Here is a 16,968-nt window from a genome sequence, read left to right on the forward strand (position 1 = left end):
TCTGGAGCTGTTTAAAAAGAATGGAGATAGTTACACTTAGCAAATGCAACTGGCATCTGAAATGAGATAGCACAGTTCAGTACCTGTGCTAAAAGCATTGATTTGTAACAGTGAGTCAAACAATAGGACAACAGTTGTTGTAGCACAATTGGGGAAAAGAATAGCAAATTAGATCTTCTCATGGTTATGTATGTCAGCTAAAAGACTTTATCTATTTAAATGATGCTGTATTTATTAGAGACAAAAGTGACAGCATTCACTTTATTATATATTTAAATGAGGCTTCTTACGCTTCTGATCGCTGTCTCAGGATCATCTTCTGATAGTGTTCAGGCACACGTCTCCAGAAAGCCTGCCTAGCTGGGACACAAGATTGCCCGCTAGTAGGCCAATAAGGTGGATCTGGCCAGCCTTTGCTCATGTGAAGCTCTGGTTTAATGCATCTGCTTTGGATGCAGCATCTCTGATTGCTGAATTCTAGTAAATCCTTAAAGCTGGACTTTTTAGGTTATGTCATCTCTGTATTTTTTGAAAGGTCAACATCTTCCAGCAGCTTTCCAGAACTGAGTGGGACACCATCTTGTCTCCTCTGCTAGATCATACAGTGAAAATCCTACATCCTCTAAGCAGACTGAAGGATCTTTTACGGTGTTAATGAATCAATATATAGACTTCTCTAAAACAGATACTTTAGCATGAACAGTGAAGCACAGAGGCTTGCTAATTTTAAGGATCTGAGATGATCTTATTCATCTGTTGTATGTTTATTCCATAGTCTGGATTTTGCACAGAAAGCAATTGCTGGTAAGCAAATGCTTCCTCTGATAATGTTACTGCTTCTAATATGTGAGTAAAAGTCCTGAAGGCATTATAGTTCTGGTGGTATCCGTGTTTAGCCTTCCTTGTGGCCGCCTTTAAATCACTGTTCTCCTTTAATATGCATGCCAAAATGAAGTTTCTCCTATATGTATCTGGTGCTGTCTGGCATTTCTCTTACACACACTGAAGTTAAAATATCTGAACAAAAGCCTGTTGTACTAAACAAGTAAATAATCTAGTTTGTTCTTCTCCTTCATCCCTCTAGGTACCTGGCATAAGAGTGTGGCTTTGTGATCTTAGTAGTACTTGCCATTAGTATGAAACAGAATACCTATGAGGCCCTTGCTTATATTTTCCCAAGTTTTGTTAAGGAAGAAATAAAGACAATCTGAGGGATCTTCAAAGACATAGCTCCCTCTTCTTGAAAATGACGTTACCCTTTCCTAAATGAACAGTAATGCTTGAAAATTGTAGGACCTGTTAAAGAGAGTGTCCCATGGTTGCCTGGTATCTGAAGGGTTTGGGTTTTTTTAACTTGTAAAAGTAGTATCTGAAAGTGGACATCATCTGCTGCCTTCCAATAAGATTTAAGTGTATGTAAGATTACTAATTAAATATTGTTTTAATATTGTTATTTACCGTAAAATCTTCCATGCAAACTTGCCTGTCGTAATAACTAAAGAAAAAATACTGTATATTTGGCTAAAACCTCAGACTAGGATGGCCTTGCAAATTATTTCGGACATGTGCAGTTCAGGTAATTGCTGCTTGAGTGAAAAACATTGCAGTATCCTCAGGGATCTACTATTTACTGTGTTTGTGTGAATAATTCACTCTGAGAGCAGAGCAAGTTGCCAATATCTGCTTCGTCTGTATGCCTATCTATGCCATATGCATGGCTAGTCATTTGAATGAGTTGTGCAATATGAATGTTGTTGTCTATTAAGATGCCTTAATGCAGAATGGTCTCCTTTGAGGAGAGAAGAGACAAAGAGTAAACAGCAGCGACTAATAATTAAAATAACTATGATTTTATATCTTATGGCAAACTGCCACAAGAGCACTGTTGCTTAGTGTCTTGAGCAAGAGCCATAGGATGTGTGAAATGAATGTGGAAGCCTGGAGCCTCTAGCATGGATTCTTTGTAAAATCTAGGCTGATCTCTTTTCCTTACAGCTTGTCGTTTGTAGAGGGACAAGGCTTTCCCTCTTACTTTGCTGAAATTATCCAATGGAAATTATTCAAGGGAATCTTCTTCAGTGAAAAAGAGGGCTTAGAATTTAGATTGGCGTCAGGCTTGTTTATAGTGGTTACAACAGATTTTTATAACATCTCTAACTGTACCTATTAGATGACAACCAATAGTGAAAATAGGCCTTTAAGCAATTTGATACAGTTGAAATAAATTTATTTTCTATTTCCTCCTCAAAAGACCGTCTTTTCAAACACTGATCTAAATCTCACTTCTGTGAACGTAAAGGATCCCTTGTGTTAAGGCAGCAACACACCTGGACCCCTATACTGGTATAAAGTATTTTTTGAAATTTTAGGTTTTTCTAGTAATTGTAATTGGTTCACTATTTCTACTTGAGTTTTCTAATCTGTTGCCACATTAAGTAGAACTGAAAAAAAGAATTAGAATATTTTAAAAACTATGCTAGGGAAGTGTATAAGAGCAAGTGTGCTTTTTCACCTAGCTGTATCATATGAATATACCTTATCTCCGTATTGTGAAGCAGCCTAGTTATGGCAGTATGGAGCAACAGTAGGATACTTTCTTCTGCTATCCCAACAGAACCTCGTTCACCTCAGTGGGTAGTGTAACTATAGGTTTTTGAACCAAAAAATTGGATTCTTCAAGTATCAGTGTTCTTGGCACAGGATGAATTGAAGCACAAACTTCAGATGATGTATATATTCAACAGATACCCACAGAGATTTAGTTTTGGAACTACGTATAACGTTGATAATGTATTGCTCTCCTCTGCATCTGTGTGTTTGCAGTCATTTCTTCAGACAGTAATAACAGGCAAAACTTGTCTAATTTTGATTTGAGGAGTACCTACTCCTATACCATGAGGGAATACAAGAATATTTATGAACTAGAGAATAATATTTTGTGATCTTACAGAATTACTTCCAAAGTGTGAGTGGCGAAAGGAATCTTTTTTGCCACGGCTTTTTCTTCATCCTCTAAGCATAACTTTCTACATTGCTTCTCCACAACATCAGATTCTAATTTTTCTGAATTTCCTGAGGGCACCAGTAGCCTCTTTTCCTTTCACGGCAAGGAGAAGTATTAGTCAGTGTACAATAGTACTATTGTTATTTTTCTTTTTATCAATCTTGCTTCTTCCTGCAGGAATGAATGGTGGGAGGAAAAACTTATGTTCACTACCGTGGCTCTGTTCTAAATCTCGGGGAGGGGGGGTGGGGGGGTGGTGTTAAAATTAATGTGTGTGTGTGTGTATATATGTTTATTTATTTATAATTATATGTATATATATATATAAAAATTATATGTATATATTTATATATGTAAAAATCTTAAGCAAAGTTAAGAAGTCAAGCTCTGGAATTGGTCAGTTTGGAAGAGTGGAAATTTGAGAGATGATATATGAGTATAGAAAGAGGAGTTGAAGTCACTTTTTATGATCACAACTTATGGAGACCATGAAACCTCAGTTCTACACCATACCTTTTAAAAATGTAATCTTTTATCTGCATAATGGCCAAACAAAACACATGAACAGAACATGAATAGCCTTCATTGAGCCAATTTAATGCCAGGTGTAACCTAGCTTATCATACTAGAGGAAAGAATGCATTTATTTTAGACAGCCGCTGATAACTTACAGTATTGCTTAAATTACCTTCTTAACTTACTGTATGAGTGTACTCAAGAGGTCATGTAGGTCATCTAGTCCAACCTGCTGCTCAAAGCAGGGTGAAGATTGAATTCAAACCAGTTTTTTGTTCATCTGGTTTTGAAAGGCGTCAAGGACAGACTTTATACAACTTCTCTTGGCTGCCAGTTTCAATGCCTGACTGCCATTGAGAAAATTTTTTTCTATATTTCTCATCCTTCTGAGGATGCATCTCCATAAAGAGCTGTGCTTTGTATTCTCTTTGCTATTGCAAGGCTACTCTTAGAATTTCCCTACGCCATCTTTTCTCTGGGCAGAACCAGTCTCTTATTTCTATTAATAGTTAGCAAACCCTAAGGAATTTGGAAGTGGTTCAAAAGGGTATATAGCATGCTTGGTTATAAAATGTGATTGAAGATGACATTAAAATAAGCTTTCAAAACCAATAAAATCAATGCTACTTCAAATGGATATATATAATTTTTTTATTCTCTTATTCCATGTGTTCTGAACCAGATTAGAGAAAAGGCAGTGTGTTTTCATGCCGACTTTGTTGGCTCTTTGAGTGCTCTTGGCTCTGAGATCTCCCTAAGTAGAACTTAGAGTCAGGATTATTTGCAGGGCTGACTCCTAGCTAGTGATGAGTTGCCAAGTTATGATGGTTTAGACAACATATATGGCAGCCATCCAGTACAAGTTTTGGAGGTATCTTTTTTTTCTTGCTATGAGTTGGAGTAAAACAGAGAAAATGTTGACTAAAAAGATGGAAATTGTGTAAGTAGACAGCATCAGAGTTTTCTTATTTTTGAAGCAAGTCACAACACACTGTTTTTGTAATTTGTACAAAAAAGCCCAAAATGATAGGCCTGTGGTGTTATGGATTCTGAGCACTTGAGCTTTTGTGGAACTTGTGCATATGGAGTACATTTATAGATTTTTAATTTTCTTGACATTGATTCTTCCCTTCCCCCCAAACCCCCCCCCCCCCCACATTATCTGGATATCTTCCCACAAAACATTTTTTAAAAAGACTATTATTTGTAACATGAGTCTCCATTTCTTTCTTTTTTTTATTTTAAAGTTATTTCAGAATTATCTGAGAGTATTTGGCATATGTCTTTATTATGGTAATAATTTATGTGCATCTTATTCTACATGTTGATGTTGTCTTCTTGAACAGTATTAAAGGAACAACATGATGTTCCTTGCAAGACATCAAGCTGTGAAATGTTCTGCTTTCTGCAATTATAAATTGATAGTGAGAAATATCATATACAAATGTTGGAAAGTCCACATCTTCTGCATGACTATGAGTATCCATTACTGGATGAAAGTGAAGTTTTTTCTTACACAGAGCTTGACCTATCCTTCCTTGCTCAGTATGTCATGCTATAGGTAGCATGTCTGTCACCATTTCAGTTCCTCTCAATCTCCTTATTTGTTAGGACACTTTGCTTCTCTGTGTTTCTTTTTACAGACATAGTTTTTTCTTGTCTTCCAGACTGCAGCACCTTTACTGAAGGCATCCTTTAGTCACTTATTAGTCATATCTTAAGCTCCTGAGCATTTTTCTTCAAAGCAGAATGAAGGTGCCAGTCATCATAGATACCTGCAGTAGCCTCAGTGAGGTTTTACGTTATAGGGCATGCCCTCCAAGATATGCTGACAAGGCAAGTGGCACTGGCCCCTTGAATCTTAGGGAATCCTCTCCTTACTGTCACTGGCTAAGAAGCACCTCCAAAGGTGACATGACTGCCTTGGTATTATTGTCTTCCACCCTGGTCTTTACACAGGGCTTGCAAATGAAAATATCAGCTCAATGCTCAGTACCAGCCAAAGCAGCATATACAACATTAGTAATTATTGGGAAAAGACTAGAAAACAAAACTGAAAACATTATTATGGCACTGTTAGGCACTTGAATCTAGAATGGTACTCATGCCACCTTTATACAGTGTTAGGATTTCAAGATACCCAGTCCGCCCATTCTGGTAGTTCTTCATCAATGCCAGAGAGAGCACCCCAAGTCCTTCTGACCACAGAAGGCAGTCAGACACAAGTATGATCGGAACATAAACAGATTCACCCTTCTTCTCCAGGCTTTATGATCAGGTGCAAGGCTGCACCCTAGGGTGCCCCTGAACAGCCCTGATCACATTATTTGCTTTACCTTATATTCCTTTATTCCTTTTCCTCCCCTTTTCTCCTCATAAGTTCTTTTCTCCTCATAAGTTCTTTTCTCAGCCACTTCAAAATATATAGCCTGCCAATGTTTATAGCTTTCCTATTGACCCAGTTTTGCAGACTTTATACCTTTATTTAGTAATTATAATATGGTTGTCCTGTCATTTTCCCCTTGAGCATCAAGGGAAAACTTGATACTACCCCTTCCCCCTTTTTAATTCTGCAATATTCTGCCTTTTCATGTTGCAGTCTGTTTAGTGGCACAACAGGTCAGGCCACCTGCATATACAGTACTCTCCTTTTGTTATCTCTAGTGTCCTGAAGGATTTCCTTCATGGGATCTTCCTAGCGGTGTCACAGGTGAGCAGGAGCCACATGCCTTAGCATACACTTTATCCATTTCCTTACCTGGGGATGTCGTGGTTTCGCCCCAGTTGGCAGCTCAGCCCCACGCAGCCGCTCGCTCACTCCCCCCTGGTGGGATGGGGGAGAGAATTGGAAGGGTAAGAGTGAGAAAACTCGTGGGTTGAGATAAGAACAGTTTAATAATTGAAATAAAATAAAAATAAGAAATTGTAATGAAAAGGAAAACAACAAGACAGAGAGAGAGAGAGGAACAAAACCCAAGAAAAAACAAGTGATGCAACTGCTCACCATCCGCCGACCAGCGCCCAGCCTGTCCCTGAGCAGCGATCACTGCTCCCCGGCCGACTCCCCCAGTTTCTATACTGAGCATGACGTCATATGGTATGGAATAGCCCTTGGGCCAGTTTGGCTGTGCCCCCTCCCAGCTTCTTGTGCACCCGGCAGAGCATGGGAAGCTGCAAAGTCCTTGACCAGTGTAAACACCACTCAGCAACAACTAAAACATCAGTGTGTGATCACTATTATTCTCCTACTAAATCCAAAACGCAGCACTATACCAGCTACCGGAAAGAAAATTAACTCTATCCCAGCCAAAACCAGGACGGGGTCAGGGGGAAATAACCTCTGTACACTGTCACCTGTTACAATGTCTCACCTGGTACCAAGAAAAGAGCACATTCTGTCGCTTGAAATGTTCCACAGTCATCCTTATTTTTAATAGCTTTCTCTCACATTATTGTTTATACACATTTCCTTATGCCTCCTGTTTTACTGTGTTGTTTAGAGAAGGGCTATGTTGAAGTTGGATCCATTATTTAATTAATTCCTAAAACACTAGTGAAAATAATATTTCTGTGAGTCAAAAAACACATCCGCATTCAGGAATTTAAGGCTATTTCTGTTTTGTTCAGGAATTTGAAAGAAAAGAGACAGTACTGAAAATTACAGCAGCATTTTTTTAACCTTTCAATGAAATAAAAAAATGTGATGGATTTTTTAAATTGCTTTACTCTTAGTTGTTATGATGAATCTTTGCAGTTGCTGGCTGGTTTTGATCTGAGACAAAGATGGAATCCTAAACTTTGAAATTACTGATGTGGGTTTTTTTTTTTAAATATAACACATAAGTTTATAGTTGGAAAAAAATAGCAATGGGGAAAAAAATAAATTTATAACTGTTAAAGTCAGCACAGAACATGAGATGGGGAATTTGGGATTGGCAGTACACTGCATTTCTAAAACCTATAGCAGTTACTGCATTCCTTTTTGTAATCAGCGGTCAGCAATATCCTTAAGGAAAAAAACATAGGAGAAGGAAAAAATGTTGCTGGGAAACCTTAAGAGATATTAAAAACAGATTTGCCTCACATATTTAAAAATATTAACAATGCGTTGCAAAAAGCATTGAGTACTTCTTTAGGTGGGAATAAACCTAAGTTTGCAATATGAGATGTATGTAAGTAGGATCTATTTACATAAAACAGCTTGCTTTTCAACTCTAACTGCATCCCAATTCCAGTTCTTCACTGAAGTGAACGGAATATATAAAATATTAATATTAATGAGTATTAACTTTCTCAAGACACTGATTATTGCCACAACTCAATGGCTCTTGGTTATGTTTCCATTCAATCCCACAGCACCATTTTTAGTTTGAGATATGTTTTTCTCACTTTGTATCTAAAATGCCAACAGACGGAAGTAATTTGTAAACCCTTCCTTCAGCAGCTACCTGAAATTTGAGGACAGCGTGTTTCACGTACTGCCTCTAACTATGTGCATCAGTGAAGAAATTTAGTAGAATTTTGATTATTTCCATGTCTAGAGCCTGTTCTCTGTGGTGTTCCAAAGCAAGTTGTCCACCTAGCTTGAATAAATATGACTTTAAAACCCTGGCCATTGTAAGTAGATGTGTAAGATTTTCACTGTCCTTCTGTTTTTCCTTTCAAAAAGTATAACTTCTTTTTTCAGGTTCAAATGTTGACACTTCTCTGTATATTGGGCAATTATATTTCAGCTATTTGCTGACTTGTATTTTTTCCAAAATACTCATCTTAGCAACTGAGCACATCTTCTGTGTGTCTAAAATAGCACAATGAGCTTGGTTTGGGGTTTGGTTTTTCTCATGTGCCAGTATTGAGTATTGTTACTCGTCAATATAATTTTGAGGTTTCTAACTTTTTTCTAAGATAATCATATTTTGCAGCATAAATACAAAAGATGGAGTAATTTAATTTTTTTTTGTCCTTGCCATAGTTCACGTAATATTATCTCTAATTTCTGCTGTATTCAGACTTTGTATGAATACAAATGTTTTTTGCATTCCTGTAAGTTTGTAGTCTTGGATCTTAATTTCAGCAAGTGCTCATTTAATTATGGGAATATAAATCTATGTCAAAGACATTGCTCTAATATTTTCAGACCTTGTACGCTTTTCTGTTCTGGGGAAACCCCATCACATTACTAGTATCATTCTGATAAATTTAAAGTTCTCTTTTCAGTTCTTGTTGCTCAGAAATACCCCCTAAGAGATTTTCTCTCTTTATTTCTTTCATAAAGATCATTTTCTCCTGTGAACTATGAATAATTCAGAATAGTTCAAAACAGAGCTTTGAAGGTCATAGCAACCTAAACAGTTGCTAAGTTTCTAGCAGACAGACATAAGCCTCCTGTAGGCTTTCATTCATGTCCTACCATATACAGTTCCATTTTCTTCAATAGGCATGCACATCACACCCAGACCAAAGAGATGGTGTTTCTCTTAAACCATTTAAATAAAAATTGGACTAAAATGAACATATAGAAAAAGTCTGTCTTTTAAATATAGAAAATTAGTATGACTTTATCTGTGTGTAAATACTGAAAATAGATTGTTTAGAATTCAGTAAAAATAAGAATATATAATTATTCTAATGGTCTTTCCCTATTTGTTTGCCCTTTTCAAAACAATGATTTGCTTTCCATTTAGTTGGTCATGCTTGGTTGTACTTTCCATTTGTAGGCAAAATGGCAAAAACAGAAAGTGTCCATATAGAGCACTGTATACTTCTCTAAAAAGTGAATGCAATTTTTTATAAACTTCTTTTGTATACTGTTGCCATCTTAAATTGTATCAGAAGTGAAATAAGAAAATTAATACGTGATCTTACAGCTAAAAATGTTAGTTTGAGATTTCATCTTGTAGACCTTGTTGGGTTGCTGTGGCTTGCTGCTCACATCTCTTTTCTTTGTTGCCTGAGATGTTTTCACATTTGTTGGTTTTAATATTAAGTAGAAATTAGTAACAGGATGCCTCTCCACTGAGAGGCTGTCTCAGGAAGGAGATGTTAGCTGAGGACACAAATATTTTGAAGCTTTTTAGTCAAAAAGAAGGATTTTTTGGCAGCTGGTACAAGAAGACACTTTGAGGAAAATAACAAAGTTTGCTTGCAGTTTCCTTTTAAATCTAAAAATTAGTTGTCTTTGCCTGTTGATTCATGTTTTCCCCATTACAAACAGTAGCACCAAATGGTTTGTGTGGGTGAATTAGTGGATAATGGCAAAAAGTACTTGTACAGCAATTCTGCCGTGCGCTACTGCTGAGAGAATTTGAAGGACGAAAATGGCAGGGATATATATATATGTGTGTGTATGTACACATAGCTAATTTTTAAATTTAATTTTTAATACCATACTGGTATTTTTATGATTATCACATTTTTAGAGATCTATAATCTCATAGTGCACAAAATTCAGGATTGAGTACACATTGGAAACACCTCATGAAGTGATTATTTATGTTTGCTTTATGATCTGACTAGCATTTGTGGCCAAACTTGTGCAAATGGGAGTTGCGTATTTCCAGCACAATTCCCCCCGTGTCATCTTGACAAGGGAAATGCTAAAAACAAAAAAAGTCATCAGTTTCAACAGGATATATTATTCTGGATGGCTGCGTTTGTGTGGTCTATGAACATGTCTTGTTGAAGGAGAACATTAGTGTTTGGGTTTTTTTTCCCAGACCTCAGAAAAACTTTGCCACTTTACCTTTTTATTGTAATTTCTATCTGTTCTTCACAGTAAATCCTTTGCATTCTGTTTCCTTTGTTAACTGGAGGACTCATCAAATGGCTGAAGAACAAGTAGAGTTATTTCTGAAGCACCGAGTTTTCTTTTCATGATACAAAGTAATGAGGAGAAGCTTGCAGCTGAGGAGGGGACTGGTGAGACAGCAGGAGGGGTTCCCTCTTAACAGATAATTACTGTTGTGTCAACATGTCCTATCTACTGAGTCTCCAAACCTAGTTTAGGTCTTGTGCTATCCTGTGTCTGAATGCTTGCACAGCGTGGGGCTTTTTGTTTCAAAACCAGCAGTTACTACTTTTGGAAAATGGCAATCTGGCTAAAAATCAACCACTTTGGAACTGAAATATTGTTTAATTGCAGTAGCAGGAACATTAAAAGTTTTCTGTTAATGTTGCATGCAAAAACTCTCCATCTCTGAATGGTGGCTCAGACGAGCCTAACTTTTGTAGAGATACCAGTCACTGTTCTTACCCAGAGCTCCTTTCTTCATAAAGGTATTTTGTCTTTTGGCACTACTGCTTAGAGAGCAGTTTGTCATGGATTTTGAGCAGAGTTTTTGACCTAAGAGTATTTGCCTTTAGCCAGTTTCAATGCTCAAGTGTTTTGAGAAGCACTTAAGCTATTCTTTCATGCTGCTTGCTCACTGTACAGCAGCTGTTTGAGTGGAATAGCCATGTGAGAAGATGCAATATTCAGTGGCGGTATTATGCATTCCTGTCTGAGTGCAGGGGTGTGCTGTCTCCAGATTGTTATCCTGCTACTGGTTTTGTGGCTGGTCTGTTAGTCATATTGCAAGAACTAATGCTGTTTTTTTGTGTTTTGCTTTCTGATCTGACACACGGCATAGCCACCCAAGCAGTTCTGCTGGCAGAGATGAGGGGGAAGTAGTTAGCCAGTGGAGAGAAAATGGAAGAAAGCGGGGCGGATGGGAATAGCTTAAGCTGTCCCTGGATACTTGTTTTATGAAACCATACTTTAAAACAGTGAATCTCCATACAGAAATTACCTGAGAGATAACTGTCTGTTCTGCCAGAAACAGACTGAAACAAGCTACTTCTTTTTACCCTAAACAAGAAATAAGATACCATCTCCCAGTGAGTTGAAGGGAATTTGGTTTGAATCATCCTATATGCTCTTAAATAGCTTTTAATGACTCTGCAGTTTTATTTTATTATATTTATCTTCACTTCTTTCTTGGAATGATCTGTACTCTATACAGAACTGTGCCTCTAGTCCAGCTTCTTCATCACAGACCTGGGAGCACTGGATGACCTGTAACGGTTTGCATTTGGGTAGCATTTAAAGGTCCCCATTGACACAACGCCACTATGTACTGCTCTTACATGCTGAGACATGACTTGCTCAAGAGCTTTTTGGAGTTTTCTTGTACACATTAGCCACAACCTGTCTAATGAGTTAGTTCCAATCTGTTACCGTGATGGATAAGTATTTTTTGCTTTTTCAAAAATTGTTAAATTTTATAAAAATCTTTGAGGTTTGTTTACTTGAAGTTTTGCTTCAAGTAGAGTGCTTTTTATTAATATAATTTTTCTCTTGTGTGTGTGGAATTTAACTGTCTTCCTCAGCTTCTATAGTCTAAAGACTTCTGAAAACCATGGAAATATGTTCCACACGTAGCAGACCAATTCAAACTGATGTTATCTTGCCCTGTTATTTTACCACTTGTAATTTTAATATGGCCCAGTTGTCCATATGTCATGAATATGAGAGCAAGAGAGGTTTTGCAAATCATTTGTCTCAAAGAATAATGATTGCCTGATTATGATATACCACATATGAAACAAAGGTACATTATCTACCGTATTTGCTGGGATGAAGTGAGATTTTACTCCATCACCTACAGGTTTAAATTATAAGTAATTCTGTTTATATTAATGCAATTACTGCAGAGTAAAACTAATGAGTGTTGAAGGAACCAGTTAATGGATATTCTATATGTGAAGAGCCCTTTATTTCAGCTGAAAGAGTGGAGTATCAAAATATGTACAATAATTTTAAAAGAACAGTTCAGAGTAATTGTAGGTGATTTTTTTTTTCAGTGAAATTAATGATCTTTCTAGTACCCCTTTGTTTATATGTGTTTTAACTTGGTAAATTTGTTTTCAGATTGGGTTTGGGTTTTGGCAGTTTGTTTCTTTAATAAAAAATAATATAGAGATATAGATGTAGAGAGTGTGTGGCATTCTTACCTTTCAGCAGTACTTTGAGATATTTGAATGAAAGAAAAAATCATTTCATAGTTTCTTATGAAAATATTTCTGTTGTATGAGCTTCACTTAAATGATATCAGATCGAGTTTACAGCATCGTGGCAATGCATAGCTTGCAGAGGTGTCATTGCAGAGTGTGTTGACATGTCTGTATTAGCTTTAACTGGCTAGCTCAAATATCAATAGTGACAGCACAGGCAATATCAACCTGTCTGAGCTACTCAAGTAGGCAGGCCACCAAAGAAGGATGTGCTGTTGTGGCATGGCTATTACTGGTACTAGAATTAGCTGTACTAAGTCTAATTCATATGTATCTGTTAATCAGACCTATTGCTGTATAGGCAAACATTTTGAGAAAACAAGAAAGCCAATTGCTGAGGTAGTATTTTGTCAGCTGAGTTTAACAATTTTAACACAGAGTCACTTTGAGAGTAGCTACCTAATCTTGTGACTGAGCATCCATAAGCCCAACTGAAATGAATACAACTAAAATGGTTGGAAAAAATGAGTCTGTAATGTGATGCATTGGTAAATGTCATACTCCTGGAGAAGTTACAATGAAAGGTGTGTAAAGTAATGCTGTAGTTTCTTACTTGTCAAGTAAGAAAATACTAGGATGTAGAAAGTGGAGTAATAAGAATTTGAGATGATATGGACCATATTTGGGGACATAATGTATGTATGCATAATGTTTGTTTATAGTAACATTTGTTTATTATTTCAGTGGCAGATTGGAGTATACTCAAAAATGTTTGCAGCAGGTCTGAGTGTGATTAACTTATTTCCTCTTCATTAGTTGCTCATTTTCTACTTTACAACATTTTGCTAATTCTGTACTGCTTTATTCCTAATCCATTTACAAGCACATCGGTTGCAAGACAACTCGTGTTGTTTTAACTGCTTCAGTGTCTGAAATGCTTTAATTGCCCTTTTTCCTTCTATGAGTGAATTTTTAAAAGATGGAGTTCACTAAAGCTAACTCAAAGCTGTGCCATAAAACAAGCCAGCAACTTGCAATGGAGTATAAGTTATTTTTTAATTAACAAGTATTAAAAAGCTTTGATTAAGCAAACCATATTTGAGCACAAGGGTCATAGCTTAGCAGCTCTTTGAATAGTGTCATAATTTAAAATCGTAAGGGTGTTTTTAACCATACCTTCAGATAGTTTGGGAATTGTTGGGGGTGCAGGCTGTTTGATTTTGATTTTCTTTTTTTTCAGTTACACTGTGAAGCATAAATTTCTTCAGCCACTGTGTCCTACAAAGTACTGTTAACCTAAAATTAGTATTTAATATTTTTAAATAATTCTAAACCATCTAAAATCTTGAAAAAGTTTCTTTATTATTTTTTCCATAATTCAGGGAGGGGAAGACTGAGCAGAGCTACCTCTGCCTAGTGGTTAGAGCAGCAACTCTCAGCCAAGACAAAACCTGGTTTTCTTATGAAATTGAATTAAATAATAAAATGTTTTCTCTGTCTGTCTATCTTCTGGGCTGTAAAATGAAATTTGTTAATGATTGTCATTAACATCTGTACTTTGTTCTTATGGGATGAAAAACAATTCATAAATGGAGTAAGTATTCACCTGCATGAAAGAACTGATGCTTTTAACACTAATTTAATGCATCCATGTACTGTAATGCTCCAGCATGTTCCCTATGATAATGCACCGTAAGCTTGTTCCCAGCAGTACAGCTCTACAAAGTATGAGGTATGAGTATAAGGGTGGGATTTGTTTTGTTCTGCAAGCATGCATGAACTTAAATTTTCAATAATCAAGATAGACAAATGGGAAGAAATGGCAACTGTTGTCACCAAAGTATATCTACGTAACGAAATGAAGGTGTAATTGCACCCAGTACTGAATTTTTACCACTAGCTTAAAGAAAGTTAGCACGACTAACAGTAGTGGTGAAAATGAATGAAAAGATACAGTATTTCAACTGTGTGACTGACTCATTGGAAAAGGCTTTTTTCTCCCCCTACATACTACACTGGTTATTAAAGCAGTTGGGAAGACAGAAGGACTATTTGTGTGTGATTTTTATGCTATATTTTGGAGCAAGCATTGTTATCTAATTCTTTATTCACTGCTTTTTCTAAATTTCATGGTCTTTACTTGTATTACACAATGTGTGTTGTACGAGGCAGAATAAACTGATTTTGCTGGGTTTGCTGGTTTTGTTTCAGAGAGTTGGGAGATTTTATGAGGTACATTCACAGCGAGTGCTTTGGTAATTGAATGTTATGACATCTTTGTTTTACAGAAATTAGCAGGAAAGATCCTATGAGTTAATAAGGATTGAATTACAGAGACAGTAATTCTGAGTTCATAGGGCAACAGGATATGTTAGAAATGAGAAATGTGATTTTGGAGTTATAAGAGCTGTAGAGCTATCATTTGAATTATTTTTAAGAGGCATAAATATGTACATAGTCTAGACAGTGCACTGGCAGGGGCAGCTGCAAGTAAATGCTAATACAAGAGCTGATTCCAAAACAGAGAGGGGAAAAAATAGAAAAAGCCAAAGATGAAGAATATGCTGGAGGCCTCAAATGTTTGTTCGCAATGTGTTTTGGAAGAGTCATCCAGAGGTCTTTCTACAGGGGAAAAAATGAATATTGAAGTAATCCAAAACTACGTTTTAAATAACATTATAGTGCTTGCCTTTCTTCTCAAATTTTTCCTACCTAACAATCGGATTATCTGTGTATACATTGCAGTTCCTGCTATGAGACTCAGCTTGGGTTTGGAAATGTAGCCTGTCTTTTGAGTGTTACATCCTCGTCTTTTTATACGAGCTGGAGATAACTACATGTTTAAATTCTGGGAGTGCAAAATCTTCCTTTTGTTTGTTGCTTTAATTTCATTTTTTTTTGAACTATTTTTACTCATCTGTCATTACTATCAAACTTTTTGATCTTACTCTTTGCTCACTTGTACTTGCCCCTTTTCTCCTATTTTCCTTTTTTTAATCCTTTCTCCTTTTTTTCCTCTTTGTTATTTTTGCTTCTCTACCTCTTTTTCTCCATGCACATACAATAAAATCAAACATCGGATTTTTGGTGCTTCTTCTATGACCTTATGTTATTTGTCCTGTTAATATACCTCAAATAATTATAGATTCATTAATTGCTGCTTGAATTAGAATGCTGGAAATGTCTTCACTGTTGCTTATATTGAAATGGTATGATAAAATAAAATCTTTTAAAATATTGCTCTTACTTTGTGTGGAAACTTGAAATTTGGCGTACCCAGTTAGTCTATGGCATTTATTAATAGAATTAATAATCAATCATATGTTTATGCAATTAGCAGTTCATCTGTGTAGGCCTTCAGGTCAAAGCCTGAAGGGCATGTCCCTTTCACTGAGCTGCTAATACTATAGAAAAGAGAGAAATTCCCCTGACATCACTTGTACCTTCCTAAACTGACTTTACTAATAACCCAAATGACTGTGGAGTTGCTGAGCATGCCACTTTGAATCAAAGCAATGCGTTGCTATATGCCATGCATTACTAACTTAGTCCTTCTGCAAAGTGTGCTGAATTCCAACAGTCCTGAAGTCATTCCGCAGTCTAGATCCATGATCGTTCCGTCTGGAGTCGCCAGTAGCTCAGGCCAAATGGTGGCATTTTGCCATTGGTCTGTGTGGAAAACAGTCGGTAGCTGCGGGGAGAGTTTGCGGAGGAATTTGGGATGAGTGCAGACAGGGACTAGAGGGCCTGAAGGCTTCTTGTCCTTCCTCAAATCCAGCAGTGTACGAGCACGTTCTGGCAAAGGCTGGTGCTCCAGTATCCATGCTGCAGACTCGCATTATTCTACAGCTTTATGTTGTTGAGTTAGGACTAATCTTGTTAGTATACAACTGCGAAAAGGAAAGCTTTGAACATACGCTAGGTTTATATGCATGAATGTCTGTGTTACTTTACTTCCTTAGAGCTTTAAAAAGGCAAGAGAATCAAACTGATTGTTTGAAAAACTGAAGAAGAAGAAAAAAAGAGAAAGTTAAGCTGTAATATTAGCTAATTTTCTTTCAACTGGACTTCTACAAGAACAAAATTTATTATTGTTGTTTGGAATTTTTCTGCGATGCCAGCCATTTAAATTCAAATTTAAAAAAAATGCCTCGGGATTGCATTGAAAATGAATGAATTACACTGGCAGCTAGTATTAGTATTACTATTACTTCTTTGTATTGTAGCAGTACCTAGCAATAAAACAAATATTTATACACATACATCACAGTACATTCTTGGTGACTGCAACTTTGGCATTTAAAAACCAAATAAGGTGGAGCATAGGAACATGTTTTTGCCTGGCAGCTGCATGTGATTTCTCCTAGTGGATACACTAAAGTATTCTCATCACTGCCCTAAATTCTTTTGTACTTGGCAGTATACAAATATTTGAGTCAAAATCATCCTTGTTGTGA

General features: G+C 36.6%; 1 protein-coding gene across 1 annotated transcript in view; it reads left to right on the forward strand.

The window, feature by feature from the left end:
- CENPP (centromere protein P) overlaps nt 1-16,968 on the forward strand; it is a 153,260-nt gene that overhangs the window by 120,628 nt on the left and 15,664 nt on the right. The window lies entirely within an intron of this gene.

The sequence above is a fragment of the Ciconia boyciana genome, chromosome 11 (assembly GCF_034638445.1).
Source record: "Ciconia boyciana chromosome 11, ASM3463844v1, whole genome shotgun sequence".
Lineage (NCBI taxonomy): Eukaryota > Metazoa > Chordata > Aves > Ciconiiformes > Ciconiidae > Ciconia > Ciconia boyciana.